Raw genomic sequence first — 11,993 nt, 5'->3', positions numbered from 1 at the left:
TCAATATATTTAATATAAAATGATAGTTGTTAATTGTTAGTATTGGCAGTTGTAAGTTGTTAGTCTTGGCAGTTGTTAGGTAAAAAAGCGCAATGCTTAATTCATGACAAAGTTCTTAAAATGTCAAATTCAAAACCTGTTTAAGGTGTTTTGTAGTGAAGATATATAGTATAAGTAATTTCTTCAATGTATTACACACCAAGTACGTCATCTAAGCGATTTCATCCTGTTTCACGCTATACAAACCTAATTAGGTCACTGCTTATGTTAGTTATACTTTCAGGCTTTAGAATAGTACAGTTATGCTGAAGATAGATCTTAAAGGACCAAGTTTAATCTTTACTGGGCGTTTTCCAAGGTTAACTACAATTTTAGGGTGTGTGTTAGAATGGTACAGTTCAGTTTGAAATAGACTGTAAGCGACTGACTTAACCATTTAACGAGAATATTTTAAAGGTTAACTCACTTTGAGGGTAGACGTTAGAATGGTACAACTTGTAAGAAACCAAAGATAATATTGTACTAAGTGCAGTCCAGTGGCGTAGCTAGGGGGTTGGGGTGGCAAGGGGGGACATCTGTTCCCGGCCGCAACATCGAAGGTGGGGGAACGCCAAATTGATGTTACATAATTAGGAAATTTGTGTCATAAACTGACTTTGTCACGGGCGCTGAAAACCCTAGCTATGCCTCTGGTGCAGTCCTAAACAAGTTGCAAGATATAGAGAAATGGTTCTAAAATGTTTGCGTCTGGCCATCTGAAGGCAGTCTGTGGACACCAGTGGTTCGCAAACGGCAGATTGAGAGCCACTGTTATGCATTATTTGCTGGAACATTTTAGTAATATTTATGTTTATATTCAAACATGTAAAATAGCTTTCAAGTCTTGTACCTATATACGAGGTCTGTTCAAAAAATACGCGGACTGTTTGAATTGCGCGGCTTTAGTTGGTTCCAGGGGAATCCGCTTGGTGTCGCTAGGTTTGCACAGATCAGCTCATTACGACGCCATTTCTCGTTTGCAGATATCTTCATTTGTGTATTAGCTACTCGGTTTTAAATGAAGTGCGATTTTTTCGTTTGGCGGATTTCAGAATGAATGACCTGAAGGAGCAACGACTTGCTGCGAAATTTTGTGTTAAACTTGGAAAATCTGCGACTAAAACTTTTGCTATGCTTAACACGGCTTACGGTGATGTTGCTATGAAGCGTACAGCATGTTTCAACTGGCATGAACGTTTTAAGGATGGTCGACAGTCTATTAAAGATGATGAGCATCCTGGACGTCCTTCCACGTCAACTGACGACCCTGGTGCGGACAAATCGACGTCTGACTGTCAGAGAGCTTGCTGAAGAGTGTGGGATATCAGTTGGATCTTGTTACGAGATTTTGACCAAAAAAATTGAAGATGCACCGCGTTGCTGCGAAATTTGTGCCTTAGAACTCGTGAGTTTTTGGCCAAACACTCGATCACTGTTCTTTCCCACCCCCGTACCCACCTGACCTTGCTCCTTGCGATTTTTTCTTGTTCCTCAAACTCAAATGTCTCTTGAAAAAAGAAGATTTGAGACGATTCCCGAGATTAAGGCAAATGCGACGAAGGAGCTGGAGGACATTACAAAAGAAGCGTACCAGGACTGTTTCAACAAGTGGAAACACCGTTGGGATAAGTGTGTGCGTTGGGGAGGAGAGTACTTTGAAGGGGTCCCAGACCTGTAACTTCTAAATAAAGTACATTTTGTTTTATGACGTCAGTCCGCGTATTTTTTGAACAGCCCTCGTACCTTTTGAGCTCATAACATTATGCTAGCAATAAAAATGCTTTATACCGACTGTTTTGCGAACAAAATTCAAAGTGCCTAACTCAGAACCATGGCTACTTTTCGAAAATAATCTTATTACATCATGACTATTAATGTTATAATTTGCCCGTGAACACTCTGTAGAGATTAGTTTAACCACTACTAGAGTTTTTGTTTTATTTTGTTGTTTTGGAGAGATTATTTACTTACTGATTCATTGATCTCAATGTCAGCCTAAACCTAAAACCCAAACATCGCTATCTTTAATCTATTTAAGAAAGACGCACAGATCAACAAAACAGATGTATTTACTACAACTGACCAAACCCCACTATCCACAGACTAACAAGCTAACAACTAAAACACGCCCAGATCGTGTATTCCTTACATGCATATATTATGAATAGTTTGTGCAATGCTGACGTAACTTTCCAAACATTTAGCTTGTCACGTGAAAAAGGTACAAGAAAAACGGGGGGTAGTGATAAGCTTTCGATCCAGTTGTTAAACAATAGGATATCATAAGCAAAACAAATATGATAATTATATGTCATTTGTTTTTTGTGCGAACACATTTATTTTTTGTCCAAGAAATATTTAAGTGCGTGATTTTTTTCAATTGGTTTATATATATTATATTACCTATTCTACAATTAATGCCACTTTTAACATTCTACCTGTTTATCCTGTTTTCTTATAAAATCTATTTAAAAATTTCCATTATAACGCTCAATTCTGAAAGGTTAAATTATCATGCATAATAAAACTACGGACTTTGGTCAAATATACAGAATGATTGGTTTACTTTGTTCTGAATTTCGCGCAAAGCTACACGAGGGTTATCTGCGCTAGCCGTTCCTAATTTAGCAATGTAAGACTAGAGGGAAGGCAGCTAACTCTTGTTACTACCGCCAACTCTTGTGCTACTCTTACCAACGAATAGAGGGATTTACCGTCACATTATAACGCCCCCACGGCTGAAAGGGCGAGCAAGTTTGGTGTGACGGGGATTCGAACCCGCGACACTCATATTACGAGTTGAGCACCTTAACCACCTAGCCATGCCGGACCTTTTACAGAACGAAGCTCGTAATTCACCAGTGTTATTTTTTTTTCTTGTAACATAAATATAGATTGCAACACAACACGGATTTTATTGGTCAAAAGACTGTATTTTAATTAAACACAACTTCTAGGACATTTAAGTTTGCTCTATATTTTTCATCAAATACAACAATTGCAGGATTTTCAAAATGTAAATATTTTAAGGAAGACAAAGGTGGTAGAAAAGCGAAGTGAACTTGTAACATAGAACTAGTCTGTTTCTGTGATGCACAAAATCTAAATAGTTGATTGATTGTTTGGAATTTAGCACAAAGCTGCACAAGGGACTATCCGTGCTCTTCCCACCACGGGTATGGAAACCTGTTTTCTAGCGGTGTGAGTCTGCAGACATACCACTGTGTCACTAAATAGGCGAATCTAAGCAAAATTTGACGACAATTCTATTTAATTTTTTACAGATAGAGTTTCGTTCAAAGTTACAAAAGGTTTTATGATATTGGAAACATGACATTCCACCTGTTTAGTTGGAACTGTTATTTCAACTGTACAGAGTGGCCCGTAAGTCCCTACCCATCCATATGTTATTATGTTATATTCAATTACGCATGTATTATAAATTTGTTTTTTTTTATCAGAAAAATATGGCCGATGTAAGCCCGTTTACACTTGAAGAGCGTATTATGACAAGTACATGGGTACATGAAATGAGGGACAGCACACAGATACACAAGATATATGGATGGGTAGGGACTTACGGGCCCCCCTGTAGAATAACCGTAATTTTTGCTGCAGGCGTTCATGGATTTCAAGATGTGTAAGCTAACATCATGAGGTTGTACTCTTTCGTCGCGATGATGATGTTTATTAATAAGCACAAAGCTACCAAAAAGGCTGTCTGTGTTTTGCCCACCACGAGTATCGAAACCCGGTTAGTAATGGCATAAGTCGTCAAACATACCGCTGTTCTACTGGGGAGCCTATGGTTACTTTGTTTCTTATGTTATCATTAAAATGAAGTGTTAAGATTTGGAGTCCAATAAATATATATATATTTCATTTTTACCTTTTTTGGCACTGCGACCACTCTTTTAAATATTATATCAATTTTCATTCTAACATGCTATGGATTTTCATAAATTGCAAATACTAAGCAATAATCTAGGAACACTGTTACATAACAAGGAATGGGAACTATGTTAAAAGGTCACTGTCACAAGACGACCTAAAAGCCTTATGTACCATAAACGTTTGAAGCAATCGTTGTTTTTCTATCGCGCTTTATAAATATCACTTCACTTTCGTGTTGTGAACACGTTACTGTGTGGTGTGATTCAGCGCTTTGAAGGACATACCTGATGACCTATTTACGTTGTTAGATTTTGCAAATGGCGCCTGGAGATACAGACAGAAGTAGTTGTGATGATTATTTGAAAAATGGACACTTATTTCTACACATATATTGTATACTTTCGTTATTTATAATTGAAAATATGGTGAACTTTAGTAACAATCTTACAGTCATATCGTTTAAAAGAATTAAATCGATTTCAGTAAGTGAAAATTTTTTTTTAAAATTATTATTTAATTTTAGCAAAGTATTTAACCTAAGTATTTCACATTTAAGAACTAAATCGCTTTAATAATGGTAATATCTACCAGTCACAAAGAACTAGACAAAAACGTACATGATATAGCAGCAGCTGTATGTTTATTTGTTTTTAGTTTTGCTTGTTACTAGTCGAGGGCAATCTGTGTCAGTCGTTCTTAATTTAGCAGTGCTAAACCAGTGAGAAGTCAGTTAGTCAACATCAACCACCGCCAACTCTTGGGCTTCTCTTTTACCAACGAATAGTGGGATTGACTGTTACATTATAAACACCCGCACGGCTGAAAGGGCGAGCATGTTTGGTGCGACCGTGATCTGAACCCACGACCCTCAGATTACGAGTCGAATGCCTTATTCCACCTGGCCATGCCGGGCCATGGAAGTTGAAAGAGACCAACCAAATCTGAAATTTCCTAATTCTCAGATACTGGCAATTCTCTCTTCAAAATTTATTACAAACATAATCTGTACATCAGAAGTGCACTCTGAAAACCTCTCGGGAAAACATTTATTGTTTGTTAGATCACTATGGTTACCGTTAATACGCACTTTGTGTGTTACAATTTATCATTTATTTCGGCTCGGCCTGGTCAGGTGGTTAAGGCACTCAACTCGTAATCTGAGAGTCGCAGGTTCGAATCCTCATCGCACCAAACATGTTTGCCCTTTCAGCCATGGGGCGTTATAATGGTATACAAATTTTGAAGAAAAGGTGACACGAAAAACATAGTTTAAAATAATAAATATAAATAGTAGCGAACAACAAGTCTTTCATTTTTATACGTCTTAAATTTTTTGTTCACCATAGTGAGAACAGTTTTTACTTCCTACAAGTTTTCGTCTGTAGTTCTTGAAGTATTTAATTTATAATTGAATCACCTAATTTTCTATAGCTTACCCCTGTTTTAAGTGACTAGTTATTTAATTGTTTAATTAATTCTTTTAATTATTGTAAATTTCTAAATTTATGTTTCTTTATGATTTAAACTGTCAGCCCCTTGATTCCTGAGGGATGTTTTTATCTGTTTTTCTACACCTTCAATTGATTCAAGTGCCATTTCCAATGGACAATTTCCTTTTAAAATGTACACCTAATTTACTTTAATCTAATTTGCATGGCTATATTCACTATACATTCTATGGATTGGTTTAATACCAATAAATCCATTATTTTGTGAAGAGCATCAGGTGAAGTTAATTGTACAAGGTTTTCCACATCTTCAGTAAGTTTGGGTAAGATCTCTAAGTTTCACAGTCTATGACTAGAAAATATCAGTGTATTACATGATAACATGATACTTATTACAGCATCAGAAGCTAAACTGCCGGTTAATGCAATGATACCAGCTGTTATACCGCCAAGAGAAAAACTCGCACCAGGACTTACTGTTTTAACAAATTTTTGTACAATAACTGGGATGTGATAGAACGAATTAGTACAGTTTGTCCTGCGGAATTATTAGTTTGAAGAATTCTCGTGGATCCGAAAAAAAAAATGTCTTCATTGATGTCTAACACAAATATCAAGTCAATTCTGGACGAAAATTGTAAGGTGTGAAGCTAGGCAAGTAGTACTTCTACATCAGAGAACATTTCAAGCAGTTACCTAAGAAACAATACGTAGATAGCTCGATGACAAATCTCCACATAAGGAAAGCTTACTACCTCATTTAAAGGAGTTGTTTGACCAAATATGTGAGCATCTTATACCGTGTTTACTCGCTTATAAGACGGGGATTTTTCCTCGAGATTTCGGGCTCAAATTGGGGGGGGGGCGTCTTATAGGCGAGGTCTACAGACATAGAAAATAAATTTAGTTCACTCAGAACTGTGCAGATATTTCAGACAGTGAAAATAGGGAAGTGAGCTATCTTGTTATTATTATATTTGTGATTGTGGAGAACACGGAGGAATGTGACCTCTACGATGATGGATTGTCCGAGGAGCAGTTTTATGAACTGTTTGGAGATAGCGACAACGAATAATTTGAAGGCTTTTGAATTTCATAACTTGCATACTGATTTGCTGTGTTCTATTAAAATACAGTTTGCGTAAACTCTTTTAATACTTTGAAGAAATGTGGTTTAAAAGTTAGCATAAACGTACTTTAATACTGAAATATGTTGTGATAAGTTTTGTGCGTTAGATTGTTCTTTGTTATGTGTTTTAAATATGAATATTTATCATACAGTAAATAAAATAGTTGATGAAATTCCATTAAACGCTTGAACACCGAGTTTGGATTTATTCATTTATTTTCACTTTTCTATCTCTTCTATTTTTCTCCTTCTAATCTGAAATCGAAATATCGTATACGAAACCCAAAATTAGGTTTCTATTAATTTCCATTTTTTTCACTTTTCTCTCGTTACCTGCTTTCCTTCCTTCGTCTTATAAACGAGTCTAAACAGAATATCGACAATCTCTCAGGTGAAGTTGGGACCCGTCTTATAAGCGAATCGTCTTATAAACGAATAAAAACGGTAAATTAGTAAAGCACAGACTATATGAGTTGCTTTAAAGTACCAAGGTACCTTTTTAATGGACTTCATGACTTAGGCCAGACAATATACTTTCTCACAAAATTAATAATTGAAATGCAGCCTAACATATTAGCTGCATTTCAATTATTAATTTTTAGTATTTTTATTTGGGAGCTTCGAATTGTTTTGCAACTTCCAAATAAAAATACTAAAAATGAAGTAGTGGCGTAACCTTGTACTGGTCCTTGGATATCACCTAATGTACTTGTAAAGAACAATGAATCCATAAAGTTTTGTGTGTATTAATAAAAAGTAAATAAAGTCAAAAAAGAAAGGTTCCTAATACTGACTGTACTCTTAATGTTTTACCTGAGTTTAAAAAATTCAATATTAGGTTTAAATAGTGAGCACTGGAAAGTGCGTGTGTTTTTCTTATAACAAAGCCACATCGGTCTATCTGCTGAGCCCACCGCGGGGAATCGAACGCCTGATTTTAGGGTTATAAATCCGAGGACATACCGCTGTACTAGCGGGGGTCCTGGCAAAGTGCAAAGAAAAACAAAGCAAATTGAGAAAACACAACCTTTACTGCAGGAAATGGGTTATATTACCATTTTGATTATGTAATACACCTATGCATTTGAATGAATGATAGTGTTCTCTCTAAAATACCTGAAGCTTCATACTTATCTACTTCGATGAAATAATCGCATATAGGTAGTTTTTTTTAATGACGCTCTTTGTGAAATAAGAAAGATACGAGACCAGTTTGGGAAGAATGAACTCAAACTGAATTCAAAGAAGTTGTAAACTGTTCTGGTAATAAATGAGTTTTTGGAACAAAGAGTCAGAGGACAGAGAGCTTCAGGAAACACAACCAAAACCGATCAATATCTCAGTGTTATTCTCAATACAATACGAGAAATAATATGTGATTGATTACTATAACTATAAAAATGGGATATTGTGCAACTCAAAAGAAGTATAAAGTGTTTATCGATAACTAATCATTGTGATCATTACCTCTATAGCCAAAACGTTTTACCCTAGACAAATGATGGAATATTAAAATGACTGTTGATTTTTAAAAGTCCAGGTAATAAAAAAGTCTCAGGAACTATGGAAATTTTGTTTAACAAAAAAGCATAAAATGATGTTGCATTATCTTAAGTACATTGTATTAGACAAAAATTAAAACTCTGTGAAAAGAGGGAAGCGGAATATGATAAATATAACCGACCAAAAGTAAAACAGAGCAGAATCTAAAATATCACATTAATATATGCGATGAATGACTATTTTGGTCAGATATACAATTGGACGTACTCAGGCAAAATATATTAATATAAAGCCAATTATTCAGTAGGTAAAGGATGGTACATTAATTGTAGAGAAATGTTTAGGCATTTGGCTCTTTACTCTTAAGAGTGAACTTGTTATAGCAAGAACGAAAATGTGTAAGTGCAGATATAACGGCATCAGTTGATATTGGTATAGTTTCTACAATCAGAAGCACTCCATTACTTATACAACGCTTACAACACTGGATTGGATAAAGGGACGTGTATACTGGCTTGAATATCAAAACCTTGCAGAAGTATGAAATAAATAATGTAAACTTTGACGTAAGCAAAAAGGTCCATGAAACGAACAGAATGGGTAAATACAACAGTACTTTGTTGGAGAACCACTTCAGAGAGTTGCTTTTGAGGAACTTGATCCTTTGTCACAGGAATAAATACATTTTGGTAGTGATGGAATATTTCAAGAAGTGTACAGAAACATATACTGTTGCTAATCAAGAAGCGGAATTTCTAGCAAATCGTGGGCAAAACATTGAATTATTCCTGGTTGTTGAGGTGCTTTAAATCCTCGGAATGGAAAGGATCTTAAATAAATTAATTATTTATGTGAATGAATACAAGTAATGTAGGATCAAGGCATTGAGCTTATACTCGTGAGTTATTGAAGCTAGAAGCAACAAAAAAACATCTCTGGTGTGAAAAAATAAATAAAATATTTATTTTCAAAAATGTTAAGTGTGGTTAATCTTACATGCTGACTAGCTCACAAGTTTCTGTTCTGATTTTTACTTTTTGCTTTGCCTGAAGACTGAGTTTTAAAATATGTCCACACAAAACAAAGACAGAAAGAATTATATCATGTCTCACTTTCAAATTAGACAATAGATTAACTTGCATTATATCACAATTCCAAAAAAATGTCAAACTACATATTCTAAATATAACTTACATTATGAAACCTTCTAACTTGTACCAATTTATATGAGTATGTGTGCCATCTTTGAAATGGCATTGCAACTTCTCCCTCTGGAAGTGACCACAGACACAAGACAAAAGCCACAAATACCTTTAGGAAGCCATAACTACATACACCATACCTACAGAAACATTTTAAAGATTTTTCTGAATATACACACATAAGTTATGGAAAGATGAAATTAGTAGCTCCTTCGGCTATGATAATTAGCTTTTTATTTGGTTAGGTTTTTCAAACTGGAACATTAAATTAAAATTTATTTGCCAAATGGTAAAGTTAATTACATGCCATAAAATTCTGAAATAATTTTCTTGAAAAATTGCATTAAACAAGACGCCAACACACCTACATAAACACAAGAAAAACGTTAATACAGTTTAAAAACTAAAATAAGTAAAAATTGATATAAATCAAACTGAAATAAAACATACCTCAAAACAATTCCCAATATAAATTTAAATAAACTGGGATACCTACAAATGCACAACATGGAAGCATTGAAATAAGTAAGTTACAAAAACACAAACATAAATGTGAATTGCAAATCTAATCTTAAATAAATAAAACCATATACAAAATTAAACACATTAAAAATCAAAATATTGTCAGTAAATATTAAATAAATAATAATTAAACAAAATTGAATACAAAATGCATACACATTACAAATTAATAAACCAAGATAATGGATTTACAAACATAATTTGAACACAAAATAAAAGGGACACAAATAAATTCAAAATATTATGTAGCCATCTGCAACTGAATTTGTAAATTGATCAATTTTTTCCCCTCAATTTGCCTTCCTGTTGACCAAATCAAATGAGATGACATGCAGTAATGCATATATCTAATATATGTTACTTAATGTGAAATTTCAAATTCATAAATATCAACCATCACTCCTACTTGATTGGTCATTTAATATAATCCATCTGCTCTGTCAGTGAAGGTCAAGTATGTGTGTGTGTTTTTCTTATTCTAAAGCCACATCGGGCTATCTGCTGTGTCCACCGAAGTGAACTGAACCCTTGCTTTTAGCGTTGTAATTCCGTAAACTTGCGGATGTCCCAACGGGGACCAGTGAAGGACATTACTATTATTGAACTTCTTGCTCATTGCGTAGTATTACAGCAATATCTTCTGTTGGCAGAGCAGGCATTACAATGTATATATAAAGAGAGAACAGTGAAGGAATTAGAGTAGCTAGAAAAAATTCAGCTTATCGGATTTCTGGACAACGTTTTATTTGAAACAACACAGATTCAGAAAAATTATATGCCTTCATAATTATACTCGTTCTTCCTACTTTGTTTCAGGCTTGTTTTCAAGCAGACAATTAAATTCAATTTTTAAATTAATTAACTTTACAATCAACTTCGTCAGGAAGGATGTTAACTTTCTATGATTTCTGTAAACTTTTACGTGCAATACAGTTGACACAACGAAATACAACTTACACAGCAAATATTAAAACCATATAACTAAGAAAGAAATGTAATAAACCACACAATGAGACAATAATAGCCAGTATTAAAATTAGGATTTGAAATCATTTTATCAATTCGGTGAGTTACTTTTACTGCATTAGGTCTCGAATGTTTACCGAAACTTCAAACAACACTACCACAGGAGTTGGTTATCACACACTTGCTTTTGGTCACAGTGCAATGGGCACAGACTTGGTATTATCGTTAACATCAGTTTATTCTACTTTTCTTATCATACCTATAATCATTCTGACATAGATCTAGATAACAGAATGTCCATAATTACAAAAGAACATTGTAACTTTATCCCTCTTTGGACACATAAGTGTCCAACTTAATATTGGTTACATTCTGGACATGAAACAGTGAATTTTATGCATGTCTTTTATAACTATATTACACATTACTGACAAACATTAAACTTCATCTGTCATAAATCACAAGACACCTTTTGTATATATGAAGGTACTATCATTCACTCAGCTACATAAATGTGTGCAATCCACTTTTCTTGGGCTTAATCTGATCCACATTACATAATTCGCTAATGAAACGTCAGTTCACCAATTGTCCATCATGCAGGAAAAGCTATTTTATCATTTTTGCAGCACACCCACCCAAAAGATGCCAATGCCGGATACAAGTTTGAAGATTACTAACTTCATTCAGTGAGAGACATCTCCTGGACAAAGTTAGATTTACCTCTCTGCTTATGTCCAGTCTACCATTATTTACCAGAAAAAAACATCATTATCCACTACTCAGCACACTGGTACTACTTGGAAAGCTTGACCTTTTGCAACACCTACCACTATTCTTTTCATTTCTGTGTCAACCAAGAACTTGATGTGTCACTCTCATATACATATATATAATGCTCCACCTAGATCTTGAGAGAATTGAGCTGATGACAGTTTTAGTATAAACTTTCTTATGTGCTCTCCCAACCTGATGGCGAAATCCACTTTGGGCTTTATTAATGTTCTGGAGCTGTTTACGGTAGCATTTACCCCTCAATTTTGGTTCATCTTGGATCTGTTCAGTCATTAATCGGAACTGATGGTCTTGCCTACTTTGTTGTTTATCGCGGTACAGAAGTTGTCAGTTTTTTGTTACCATTTTTACTAGTTGGGCAGCTTATTAATCAGTGTCCCAGATAATCACAAACAAACTAGAAACTTTTCTCCTTCTATCCCATATAATCTTAAGAGAAGATATTATCAGCATTTTATGGAATATGAAACATGAATAACCCTGACCATTATCTGG

At 34.7% G+C, this 11,993-nt stretch overlaps 1 protein-coding gene across 1 annotated transcript in view; it reads left to right on the top strand.

The window, feature by feature from the left end:
- Positions 1-11,993, top strand: part of LOC143225218 (histone acetyltransferase KAT7-like) — a 134,079-nt gene that overhangs the window by 8,638 nt on the left and 113,448 nt on the right. The gene's annotated exons all lie outside the window — the stretch shown is intronic.

The sequence above is a fragment of the Tachypleus tridentatus genome, chromosome 9, assembly GCF_004210375.1.
Source record: "Tachypleus tridentatus isolate NWPU-2018 chromosome 9, ASM421037v1, whole genome shotgun sequence".
NCBI classification, from domain to species: Eukaryota; Metazoa; Arthropoda; class Merostomata; order Xiphosura; family Limulidae; genus Tachypleus; species Tachypleus tridentatus.
Note: the sequence above shows the minus strand (reverse complement) of the source record. Positions and strands in the feature narration are given on the sequence as shown.